Genomic DNA, 13,928 nt, shown 5'->3' on the forward strand with positions numbered 1-13,928 from the left:
GCTCTGAAAACCATCTTCCTTTGCAGATGGGGGTTGGGGCCGTGGCCTCTGTCATCCTTTCCTTCCGTGGGGTCTCTCACTATTGCTTGGGCAACAGACAGAGGCCGACACATACGGTCCTCATTCACATGGCCAGTCTTGTGGTTCCTCTGTCCCCTGGATTCCCCACACGAGGCAGCTTTGGTTTTGAGGAGCCCCCGTCCAGCCTTGGTTGTAACTGTGTCTGACATGTACAGACAGTGGCTTGTGGCACCACCCTGTGTCCGTCCACCTGAGTCCTGAGCACCTATCAGTTCCTCTCACTCAACCCCAGGGGAGTGGGGAGGGCGATGCTCAGAGGAGGAGCCCCAAGCCCCTCGGTCCCTCCTGTTGCATCTGCTGGGTGTTGGTTTCTCAATGAATATCTGCACCTGTGAACAGCACTGCTCCACAGAACAGGGAAAACGATGCCAACAGCAGAGGGAAGTGTTTAATTTCACCCTTGAAATCCAGTGCAGGCGTTGCCATCCTGTGGTCATGCTGTGATGTTACATTCACTATAGACGCCAGAACCATCAGCAGAGGTTGCTTTTGGTGAGGCATCAGCACAGCAGCAAATGCTTGAAGCTTATTTCTTCTGATGATCCCACCCAGGTACCTTTTCTCTCAAATCCCATAAGCAGCAGGTTGCTGGCCCCTTTCACCCTGAAAAAGAGTAGCTAGTGTTCGAGAAGGCTGTTGTCCTGCTGATGCTGAGATGTTTCAGTGCCAAGCAGTTTCTAAAGCCTCTAGTCTCCTGCTTTCGTGCCCTGTTGCCTTGTAAGAGAACTCACTGTGCCTTTGTCCAGCTTCAGTGAATTTCCTTCTAAAATCAGGAACATGTGCATGGCATACCTGTCATGTACCTGTAACTGTTTGTTGGTTGATTTGTTCTGAAGCCATGAGGCTGGATTTATGGAAGCCCCTGCCTGGACCGGATCATCGCCCTGCAGACCTAGCTTAGCCATCTTCAGGGACATCTTCAGGTCATGACCCACACTGTACCATTTTGGTCCCGTTGGCAAAGGAATTCCTGCCAGCACTCAGGTTGCCTTTCTCCAGTCTTCCTCCCTCTCATACGGGGATGCCGATGCTGTCTCGTGGAAGCAGCCTGCTCCTCACATGACGTGACCTCTTGCTGGATCCCTTCCAAGGTGAAACGATGGGTTCCTCTGGCTGTGCCATCAGGCAAGTTAGGGAGGTGAGTGCAGTGATCTGTCAGCAACGGTGAGAGATCAGGAGGCCGACATTCTCGTTTACCACGGCTTCCACAAGAGCTTCTGAGCTTCTAGTTGCTCTGCTCCAGGTCACTGAATGCCGTTTTCAGGATCTGACCACACTCACCTGCAGATCGTTGTGAGAGCTGCTGGAGGGCATGGGCTGAGCCAAATCCTGCCACACAGCGGCCACCATCTTTCTTCCCTACACTCAGGCTTTAATATAAGTTTTGCCACCATGTACTCACGTCCTGTATCATGTTCATTGTCCTCATGGTCTGGCCCAGAGTCTCCATGGTGCTTCACCTGCACGGACACCACCACAGGCTGCAGCACATTCACACCCTGCAGCCGCCACCAATGCCCTCCAGTGACCAGAGCCACCCACACCATCCTGATGCTGGTGGACACCTGTGTCACCTCCTACCTGCTCAATTCCATTTTCACTTTTTACGTCATTGTGTGAGAGGGCCCTCATCTCTGGTGGGTGCAGACCTCCCCTGGGTGGCTTCCTGTTCTCCTGCTCTTCACCCGTCACTGCGGATGCTCAGGGAGCTTAGAGCTCCTGGGGTCATGAACTGTTGGAACTGACTCTTGACAATCTAATCCATACATGTCAGTATTTATAATATTCTGAGTTGCTGTTTACTAATCCTTCATCGAATGCCAATGTTGTACATAAAATCCACAGTGAAGTTTATTTTTAAGTTAAAATATAACTGGCACACAACCTCGTGTAAGTGTAAGGTGCCCAGTGTGTTTATTTGATGCACTTACATCGCTCATGCGCTGCCTAACGGTGGTGATCCACCCTGAGACATGTGTGGTTGTGCAAACAGCACAGAGGCTCTCACACCTGGACAGTCTCCCTCCTGTTCACCCAGACTGCAGGGCTCAGCCTGCTGCTCCTGGGCTGCAAGTCTGCACAGCATGTTGTTGTACAAAATACCATGACATTAAATTAACACAATGAGACAATGGTTCCCTCAAGAGAACTGGTAACCACATGCATGAGCCTGCTGCAGCCCTAACAAAGCATACGGTTCTACTGCAAGCCTAAAAATAACTGTCATCAAAGGCTATGTTAATTGATTTGACTGTGCGTGTGTGTGTGTGTGTGTGTGTGTGTGTGTGTGTGTGTGTGTGAGAGAGAGAGAGAGAGAGAGAGAGAGAGAGAGAGAGAGAGAGAGACTGATCGGTTGCTTCCCATAGGCACCCTGGCCAGGGTTCGAACCCACAACATTCTGGTACCTGTGATGACACTAACCAATTGACCCACCTGCACAAGGCAGGCACAAATTCGTTAGTGGGGTATCTGATTAGAATTTTGATAAGTTTTTATTGAGTTATTGTTCTCGATTATTGAGTTGAGGCTTCTTATGTATATTCTAAAAGAACTGAATTGCAAACATTTTCTCCCAGTCTGAGGTCTGAGCTCTTCTTACATCCATAAGAGCAACACTAAGGCACAGGTAGATTTTCCTGGGAGGAGGAATTAGAAGTGACTCACTGCTTCCAGCCCAGATGGAGGCATAGGTGGAAACACGGTGCCTTCTCGGACAACCAAATTTAAAGACAACAAAGTTTTAGTAACAAAAACACAACCAAAGCACAGAATATTGAACTGTAAGAAGACTGACAACAACAAACTATTCAGGGAGACTGGTAAGAGGGGCGGAGTCAGTGGCTCACCCAGCAGGGTCATGCAGGAAAAGGTGGCCAGACCGACCCAGGCTAGAAGTCGGGGGTTGGCAGATCCCAGGTGTGCGATGGCAGATCCAGTGAGGGTGGAGGGCGGCTTGCTGACTGTGGTCACACATTTATGTGCAGATAAACCAGGCAAAGGAGTAAGCAGTGAGATAGACCTCGCAAATCAGGGGCACAGCACCAGGAACTAAAGCCTAAAAGCACCAATTGGAAGAACTTTCGGGGTCGAGGTACCAGGAGAAGATCCCAGGCTCACAGAGAGTTCCTTGGAGAGACCCACAGGGGCCTGGAGGGTGCACAGGTCCACACACCTGGGAACCAGCACCAGAAGGGCCCAATTTGCTTGCCAGAAACAGCAGAGGAGACTGAAATCCGAGAGAGAGCAGAACAAACGCCATTGCCCCTCTCTGACCCCGCCCCCACATACAGCATGACAACACAGTGACTTGAGTTGCCCCACCCTGGTGAACACCTAAGGCTCCGCCCCTCATACATAACAGGCATGAACAGACTAAAACACTATGGCTCAAGAAGAGCAGCTCACAGCCCCAGAGCCAATACTTCTAAGTGACCAAGAGATAGCCAACCCATCAGATACACAGTTCAAAACACCTATGATCAGGATGCTCATAGAACTGGTTGATTTTAGTCACAAATTAGAGGAACAAATGAAGGCTAAACTAAGTGAAATAAAGGGAAATGCACGTGAAACCAGTAGTGATGAAAAGGAAACTGGGATTCAAATCAAAGGAGAGGACCAGAAAGAGGGGAAAAATGACCAAACAGAAAAGGATGAAGAAACAAGAATTCAAAAACATGAGGAGAGGCTTAGGAACCTTCAGGACATGTTTAAACATTCCAACATCCGAATTATAGGGGTACCAGAAGGAGAAGAGGAACAGCAACACGTGAAAAACTTAGCTGAACAAATAAGAAAGGAGAACTTCCCCAATCTGGCAAAGGAAATAGACTTCCAGGAAGTCCAGGAAGCTCAGACAGTCCCAAAGAACTTGGACCCAAGGAGGAACACATCAAGGCACATCATCATTACATTAGCAAAGATTAAAATGAAGGAGAGAATTCTAGAAGCAGCAAGAGCTAAGGGGACTGTCACCTACAAAGGAGTTCCCATCAGACTGTCAGCAGATTTCTCAAAAGAGACCTTACAGGCAAGAAGAGGCTGGAAAGAGGTATTCCAAGTCATGAAATCCAAAGACCTACAACCAAGATTGCTCTATCCAGCTAAGCTTTCATTTAGAATGGGAGGATAGATTAAGTGCTTCTCAGATAAGACCAAATTCAAGGAGTTAATCATCACCAAGCCCTTATTATATGAAATGTTAAGGGAACTTACCTAAGAAAAAGAAGATAAAAAAGATGAACAGTTAAAGGACAGCAAACTCACAGTTATTAACAACCACACCTAAAACAAAAGTAAATTAAGAGGACAGCTAGATCAGGAGTGAACCATAGAAATGAAGATCACATGGAGGATTAGCAACAGGGGAGTGGGAGAAGGAGAAGGGGGGAGAAGGTACAGAAAATAAGTAGCATAGACAGTAGATAGAAAATAGATAGGGGGAGGGTAAGAATAGTAAGGGAAATATAGAATCTAAAGAACTTGAGACACGTGTTCATGAACTAAAGAGGAGGGAATGGTGGGGAGGGATGTGCAGGGTGGAGGGGAATGAAGGGGGGGAATAGAACAAATGTAATGGCATAATCAATAAAAAATGTGTTAGTTATAAGTTTGTTATTAATTAAATAAAATAGTAACATGAAAAAAAGATTCAAAGAAGAAGTGTTGGGTGGCAAATAAAAAAAAAAAGTTGATTTAACAAGGTGGCCAAAACACTGAGTTACAGATGAGTTGATTTCCCAGTGCCACTAGGGTAAGGGTTGTAGAAGGCACTAAGGGACATAGGCTGGAGGTTCCCAATGATTTGTCAGCACTAGGGTAGGGGGTGGTTGGTCATTGTTTCTGGTCTTAATTCAGCCATGGGGTCATTCTGTCTGGTTCACAAATTCATTCCACTGCTCTCCCAGAGTGTAAATCTTCATGAGTATGTATTTGAACACATCAGATTTCCAACCACTTTCCTCTTTGCAGACACCCGTCCACAGCCCTTGGTCCTGCCACAGGTGGACTGGGTCCCCACACACCTGGAGTCAGGCAGACACCCTGAATGTTGGTCACCACACCTCAGGGAAATAATGGCCTCTCCTGTTCTGGATCCCCTGTCACCTGGATCCCACATGTTCCTCTTTTTTTTTTTTTTTGCTTACTCCCTCAGTATTTCCCAAACAGAATGTGAGAAGTTAACTATAAAAACTCTAAATACACTAAGAAACTGTAGGCTATCCTAGCCTACAGGGTTAGGGTTAGGGTTATCTAGCACATCTTGACTAGATATAGAATTCTGTGTTGGAAATATTTTTTTCTGCAGAAAGCGAGAGGCATTACTTCAACATCTTCTAGTCTCCATGCCCATATTTGCTCCCTCTTGAAGCTTTCAAGGTCTCTTCTGCCCTCTTTCCGAAATTCCAATGTGACGTGTCACGGACTGGGTCTGTTTTCATCTGCTGTAGCAAGAATTTGATTAGGCTGTTCAAAATGTAATTTATTATCTGTAAACTTTGAGAAATATTCCTGAAAATGTTAAAAATCATTTTCTACCCATTATTTCTAGACAGATGCTATAAATTTGTTGGGATCCCTTGACTGAGAGACCAATAAGTCTTTTCTCCAGCTTCCCCACACATTTGTACAAGTCAGTAGAAGAACTACATAAATCTTCCAATTCATCTACTGAATTATTCATTTCTATGATGACATTTTTAATTTCCAAGAGGTCTTTTCTGTGCATTTCTATGATTGTGCATAATTGTTCTGTTTCAAACCCATTATCTTTCATGTGTTTTGGAGAATATGGAGAGCAGTAGAAGGGGACACGTAGGTGGCCTGTTTACCCATTTCCCTGATATCAGGAACCTTTCCCCCACTGCACTGGGTCATGATTACATTCTTCTGTGTCATTTCTCCTAGTGGCCCATGTCCCAATGACTGTGCCACAGTCACAGATTGAGGGTTCTACTCTTGCTCTGCATTCTGTCTCCACACTCTAATTCTGATGTAGTGGAGAACTTGAAACCCATGCAGGATGATGAACTTGACTGTGGTCTGGATAGCTAAGGTACACTGCCCCTTGATGTCCTCCAAAGCTCTCAGCCTAGCGGCCTCTCATCACAGAACATTCTGGGACACTGCAACAGTTTGCTTGCATGCACTGTGAAGTCATAGTGAGGCAGGATAGCAAGAAGCTAGGAAAACTGGGTGATGGAATGGGGAAACTGAGGCAAGAAAATTAAAGAAGGCAGAATAGTCTGAACAATTTACAGCCAGCTGATGACTTGCGATACCTTATCTCCCCTAACCAAGAACACTTGAGAACAAATTATTTGTATGTCTTCTCTTTAACAGGAGAACACATAGTGTAAATCACCCTGGTTGGAATATACACAACAGAGACCCAGGTGATGCCATTCCTGCCAGATGAACACAAGGCCAGATGAAGCCAGGAAAACAAAGATAAAAAAAAAACCATCAGGGCCAGACACACCTAAGATAAAAGTAAAACAGTGCAGCCGACCAGAGGATAATCCCCAATCCAACTATGTGCTCATTTTGATGCATCAGCATATTAAAAACACCCCTGAAAAACTCATGAGCATTCTGCTGAAACCCTGCCCTAAGATTCTCTCCTGCAAAAGTGAGATGAAATCACTCCAGACAGAGAGACCTGGGGCATTTCACTCTAGAGCACACCCACAGCCCGGTTTCAGACATGAACTTCCTTCTCTCCTTCTGAGCTCTAAGGTGCCCTTGGGATTTTCAGCCAGCGGAGCAGTGGGCAGTGGCAGCTTCTCCCAGGCCTATCCCCCACCCTGTCCCAAGGCCCCCATGTGTCCCTACTCTCCAGTGAGCTGACAGCTGCCATGCCTTTGCTCACTTCTGTCTCTGTGAGTTTTACTTCCCAGTGAGTTGACTGAAGCCCTGTCTAGGCTCTCCCCAGTGACTTCTTCTCCCCTAAGTCTTTCCTTAGTGTCACTGTCCCCAGATTTAATAAACATTTCAAAATCCCCTGGACATGGGTTATGAAATCTTCTGCAGAGGAAGTCAAGCATCCACACGTCACTCACTACACACCACACACCACACACCACAGGCTGTCCTGAGGCAGAACAGCTCAGGCCCAGGCCAATTCAGTACCAACAGCTGCCAAGGGACCCAGTGAGAGTGAGTCATCAAGGCTCTGAGAGAAAACCCCCTGCCTTCACTGAACCTCCACCACCCAGAACCCCTCTGAGTCTCCTTTCCTCTGTCCCCCACAAGGATCCCACAGCAAGTGCACAATGGATTTACACTTGACCTTCTATGTAGATCTCATGGTGTCACTGCCTGAGACATGTTAAGCGATCCTCTGTCCATAGTTACCAGCATTCTGTTGATTGATGCCTTTAGAGACACTTCATCATTTTGCTTTTATAAAACCACAACACAAGGAACATCCTTAAATATATATTTCTGAAGTATATATGACCAACTTAGGACAAATTCCTAAAAGAGGAATTTCTGTGTCAAAATGTGAGCACGTTTAAATTGCTAAGAATTTTTGCAAAAGCATCCTTCAGGAGTTTTGTCCCAGTTTTCAGTCCCTCCCTTCAACCTTTATATAGAATGAGTTTCCTACTCATCATTTTCTCTCATTTTTCCAAATTGAGAGATTTTTAATTCATTTCTATTTTTCTTAATCCACATTCTCATTTTTGTGTACATGTATTTATTTAAAATATAATTGGCCCTGGCTGGTGTAGCTCAGTGGATTGAGTGCAGGCCTGCGAACCAGACAATCGTGGTTCGATTCCCAGTCAGGGCACATGCCTGGGTTCCAGGCCAGTTCCCAGCAGGGGACTCACAGAGGCAACCGTACATTGATTTAAAAAAAATAATTGTTTAACATTTGCATTTCTTATTTTCCAAATTGTTTCTTAACATTTCTTATGTTCTGAGTGAGTTGTAAGTATTTTTAAAGATTGAATTTAAGAAGGAAGAAAAAGTAGCCCCAACATCAGAACGGGTCTGACACCTGATGCTCACTGCTAGGCCGGGTTCTTCTCCTTTGGAAACCCAAGGTCTCACAGGACATCAGCATCAGACAAGGACATCCCGAGACCACAATCACGTGAGACAGACCAACACCACACTTCGCATTGTCTCAGCACAGACAGAAACGGGACCCGGTGCAGCTCACAAGCTACCAAACAGCTCCGGGGCCTGCGAACAGTAGGGAAGGCAGCATCTATCCTGTCACCCCTCACCCTCGCTCCCGTCTGCTGTGTCCTGAGGTATTTCCTGAGATGCCCAGTCACAGACTTGCCCCCATGTCCTCACGAAGCCAATCTAGAGGGTCCCCTGCACCCACAGACCCTCCCGAGATCGCCGTCTAGAGCCCACATCTGGAGCACATCCTGTATTCCCCCGTCCCTCGAAGGTGCCCCGGACCTGGGGTGCACCCCCCTCACAGCAGCGACGCACACAGCCCGCTGTCTGCTTCAGGTGCCCCTCAGAGCCTTTGGCAGAAGAAAACGGACACACATTCCCTCACTGTCAACATTTTTAAGCGTCTTTGAGTTTGGTTGTGGGCGTGAGTGTGTGTCTCCAGAGCTTGTGGTTGACATAGAAAAGTTTCATGTTTCCCTTCACGGTTTTTCATCTTTGGGTCTTGCTTAGAGAATTCTTCATTCCACTATTGTTAAAACTTAAAATGTATTTTCATATTGGGGAGAAGGGTCCAAGGGTAAAAGGCAACAGAATTGTTAGAGTTTGGGGAAAACATGGAAAAGACAAGTAGGACATCTAAGTTGGAACAACAACGTTTATACCTTCTGCTTTACAACTTTTAATTATGTACAGTGCCCACAGGTGTTTGGTGTGTGTTGTGTTCAACAAATAGTTTCTCTTGAAGTAAAGCCTCATGTGCCTGCTTATGTTCTCCAGGTTCACAGAAACGACCCGAAGGGTCCCAAAGTGATGTGCACAAGGACGAGCTCCAGTGATGAGCCTTTCTGATGACTTACAACGTTAAGGTGTTACATCACATTTTGGTTAATGTCTGCACACTCTAGTTGATAAGTGCATAGTAAATAATCTTTCTTGAACATACCGTATTTTGAAGATATATCTAAACCCTCTCAGACAAATGAGAAACCATGGCTTCCATGGGACAATAATTTTAAGATATGCCAAAGTATGAGTCACACAGGGTCTTTTGGAGGGTGGTGGGCAGACACTAAAAACTACAAACGTTCTGGGGAAGCACTATCTCATATGGCAGCTACAGGACACTTAGGGCTTTTAAATTAAAAGTAAGTAAAATGAAAAGTTCAACTGCTCCACACACAGGTCGAATTTCCAGTGCCCAACAGCCACCAGCAGCCAGTGGCTGCCATGTTGGATGTGAAGACAAAGAACAATCCCTTCTTCCAGAACATTCTATTGGACAGAACTGAGCTTCATGTTGTCTGGGCCTCCAGTCACAGCACTAGACCCATGAAAAATAAAAGGGATAATATCACTTCCCTGACAGAGGACACCAGATTTCTGTGGGATGTGAATTCATATTAAGATGCTGTACAACAGACACAACCAGGTTACCTGTGGGTCTGGTACCTTCAGACACAGACTATTCTGAGTTCCAAAGGGGAAACAACTGTCCCCCCACCTGCCTTCTCAGACTGAGGACAGACACTCTCCGAAATCTCATTTCCAGGGGTTGAGCTTTCTTCTAGAAGAACCCAGGACAATGCCTTCAGCAGAGTGTGGGGAGGCAGGGTTCCCACCTCAGGGAGAGGGGTTCTAGGAAGTGAGGAGGGTACAAAGGCCATGGCCAGTGGGGAGAGGCCCCCTGGTATATCAACAAACAACCATTCCCAAAGTGTGCTCTGTGGAACCCTTGAAGTTTCTAAGACCCTTTTATGTGATCTATGAGGTCAAAACTATTTTCATAGATTAAGGACATCCTTTTGCCTTTTCACTGTACCCACATTTGCACTGAGGTAAACTTAGCAAGAAACCATGGTGGTTGGGACACCCAACTGCACTAGCAGGCATTCTTCACCATGACCCCCTCACAGACTAGAAAACAAAACCAGTGTCCCTTTAGAACAACATGGTTAAAAGATTGACAACTATTAATATTACTAAATCATCATCCTCAAACCAACATTGATAAAATATCTTGGTTTCAGGTCAAGATGGTTGTGTAGGTAAAAGCAGGATACTCATTGCCCCACGACTACATCAAAATTACAACTACACTACAAACAACCACGATCCAGAATCACCTGATGTCTAGCTGAACAGAAGTTCCCCAACTGGTGAGTTAAAGAAGCCACATAGAGACTGGCAGAAGGTGTAGAGATGCAGAACAAGCTGGTCCCACACCCAAGTGTGGCAGATAAAAATCAAAAGAGACATCTCGGCTGCAGAGTTTCCCTCAAGGAGCAAGATGTCCCAGATGCACAGAAGGCTCCCCCACCCAGGGTTTCAGTGCCAGGAAGACATGTCTCCACAACTTCTGGCTGCAAAAAGCATCCATGGTTGTGGCTGAGTGAGAGGGAGGCTTCTGGAGTCCCAGGCAGTTCCTCTTAAAAGGCCTGCAAGCACATGGACCTTCTCTAAGCTCCAGTGCTGGGACTGCAGCTCACAAAGCACCAGGAATCTATGGGGAGCCACTGAATGGTCTGGCATCAGGGTGAGAGCTGAGGGGCAGCTGTCTCCCAGACACAAGTACTGGCAGAGGCCATTGCTCCTTTCTGAGCCCTCCCCTCCCCCACTCAGAGCTGGCAGGCAAACACCAGATCTGATCGTCCAACAGCCTGACTCTCACTGTTTTTTGCCACCCTCATGATTCTCTGAAACCTTACCCCACCTAACTTGCAGGCACCCCCAGGGCCCATTCCAGTGATATCTCCATAGAAACAGCCTGTCTTGGCTCATGCTGAGGACTTTTCCTAAAATGTCTCAAACAAGCAACATCTGGCCTACACATGGTCTGTATCTTCAGCCAAGTGGCCCTCAGCCTAGCACTTGTGGCAGCTGGCCTTGGTTTGTAGCTTGGCCTCTCTGAGGCACCTCCAAGCTCAGCACAAGCAGCAGCCATCTGCAGATTGCTTTGTAGCTCCTGCCGGGCATCTGAGGGCAGAGCACAGGTACTGGCTGACCATGGCCTGCACCTCCTGTGGGGTGCCTGAGCCAGCACACCCAATAGACAGCCTCAGACCCCAACAAAGCACCACCCCACCACCTCCACAGCAACACACTTTAGGGGATGACTAAGTACCAGAGCCTCCACAGTGGCTGCAGCCAGTCCTCAGACCCAAACAAGCTGGGAGTAAATCCCTCCCATTGTCAAAAGCAGTCATGACTCAGCTACAACACGAGAATGCACTCGGCCCACCCCAGCAGAGGGGGGCGGTGCACCTGGAGTGCCCAGGTTAGGTGACCAAGGAGGCTGCACCATTAGGTCTATTACACCTACTACGTGAGGACACTCTACCAAGACCAGGAGATGGAGCAGCTCCACCTAACACGTAGAAATAAACACAGGAAGGAGTTTCCCAAATAAGGAGACAGAGAATATGCCCCAAATGGAGGAACAGAACTAAACTCTAGGGAAAAAAAGTGAAACAAAGTGGAAACAAGCATTCTACAACTACAGAGTTCAAAACACCAGTTGTAAGCATTCTCAATGAACTTCGGGGAAGAGTAGATGAAGTCAGTGTGAGCTTTAGCAAAGAGATAGGACACATAAAAATGAAGATAGAAAACATAAAGAAAGCTCTATCAGTGAAAAATTCCATGACTGAAATGAAGAATACATTACAGGGAATCAGCAGTAGAGCGGTTGAAGCATAAAATGAAATGAGAAATTGGGAAGACAAGGAAGCAGAAAAAATCCAACCAGAATAGCAAAAAGAAAAAAAAATAAAAATAAATAAATAAATGAGCCTCCGGAACAACTTTAAGCATAACAACATTTGCATCATGGGGGTGCCCAAAGACAAGAGAGAGAGCAAAAAATTGAAACCCTATTAAAACAATGACTGAAACCTTCCCTAACCTGGTGAAAGAAGTGCACGTGTGTTTATTTGATGCACTTAAATCACTCATGCGCCGCCTAACAGTGGTCCACTCTGACACACGTGTGGTTGTGCGATGTTGTGGTTGTGCAAACAGCACAGAGGCTCTCACACCTGGACAGTCTCCCTACTGCTCACCCAGACTGCAGGGCTTAGACTGTGCTCCTGGACTGCAAGTCTGCAAGGCTCATTACTGCACAAAACAAGTGAGATTAAATTAACATGGGAGAAAATGACCCGATAAACACATACATGAGGCTCTGCAGCCATAACAAAGGACACTGTTCTCCCAAAAAGGTCTTTCTTTTTAATCCTTACCTGAGGATATGTTTATTGATGAGAGACACCCAAAGTGAGAGAGAGAGAAACATATATCAGTTGCCTTTTCTTTCTTTTCAGCCAACTCCTGTTCGCATGTGATTAGGCTTGAATGTGCACAGGTGAATGAACCCATTTAGTAAGAATTTCTCATTTATAACATTTAACATTTTATGATTTTATAGTGAATATACATTTATCATAGAAATCATGTATTAGCTATATACACATAATTAATTTTAAAAGGCTTTGTTTACATGCATAAAAGGGAAAGGAGGGGGAGGAAAGTTAAGAGCTCAGCTCAGGGCTGACAGTGCCGGGCTTCATGTCTGGGCTGGAATGAACATGTTTGTTCCACAGCTTTTTCCAGAGTCTAAATCTTCATGAGCACATATTTGAGCATATCAGATATTCAGCCACTTCCATCTCTGCAGACACCTGTCCACAGCCCTGGGTTCTGCCACAGGTGGCCTGGGTCCCAAACACCTGGAGCAGGTGGACACACTGGACGTCCATCACCTCTTCACCGGCAGTCCTGGCCTCTCCTGTTCTGGATCCCCTGTCACTGGGATCCCACATGTTCCTCTTTTTTTGTTTACTTCCTCATTTTACCCACTTTCCCCAATAGTATTTTCTAACAGGGAATGTGAAAAGTTAACTATGAAAACTCTAAACACATGAAGAAAGTGTAGGCTACCCTAGCCCTTATTCACATCTTGACTGGATATAGAATTCTGTGTTGGAAATATTTTTTCTGCAGAAAATGAGAGGCATTACTTCAACATCTTCTAGTCTCCAGGACCATATTTGCTGCCTCTTGAAGTTTTCAAGGTCTCTCCCACCCTCTTCCTCAAATTCCATCATGGCATGTCACAGTGCGGGTCTTCTTTCATCTGCTGTAGTGAGAATTTCATTTTGATTAGGCCACTTAAAATGTAATTTTTTCTTTGTAAACATTGAGAAATAGTCTTGAAAACATTAAAAAGCATTTCCTACTCATCATTGTTTTTAGACAGGCATTAAAATCTTGTTGGGGTCCCTTGACTGACAGACTAAGAGGCCTTTTCTCCAGCTTCCCCACACATTTCCATTTGTGTGACTTAGTAGGAGAACAACTCGAATCTTCCAGTTCACCTCCTGAATTATTCATTTCTATGATGACATTTTTAATTTCCAAGAGGTCTTTCCTGTTCTATGACTGTGCATAACTGTTCTGTTTCAGATGTCACTATTGTTTATGTCTTTCCGATAAGATGGGGACCAGTGGAGGGATACCCATAGGTGGTCTGTTTATCTGTTTCTGTGATATCAGGAACATTTCCCCTCATTGCACTGGGTCATGATTACATTTCTGTTTGTCATTTCTCCTAATGGCCCATCTCTCACATGACTGTGCCAGAGTCACAGGGCCAGGGTCCTACTCTTGCTCTGCATTCTGTCTCCACACTCTAATTCTGATGCAGTGGA

General features: G+C 45.9%; 1 pseudogene; it reads right to left on the bottom strand.

Annotated features, from left to right (window-relative positions):
• Positions 1-514: 514 nt before the first annotated feature.
• On the bottom strand, positions 515-1,440 carry LOC128628399 (COP9 signalosome complex subunit 4-like; annotated as a pseudogene).
• Positions 1,441-13,928: the final 12,488 nt, after the last annotated feature.

The sequence above is a fragment of the Artibeus jamaicensis genome, unplaced genomic scaffold (assembly GCF_021234435.1).
Source record: "Artibeus jamaicensis isolate MK-2021 breed Jamaican fruit bat unplaced genomic scaffold, CSHL_Jam_final contig_723, whole genome shotgun sequence".
Taxonomy (NCBI): domain Eukaryota; kingdom Metazoa; phylum Chordata; class Mammalia; order Chiroptera; family Phyllostomidae; genus Artibeus; species Artibeus jamaicensis.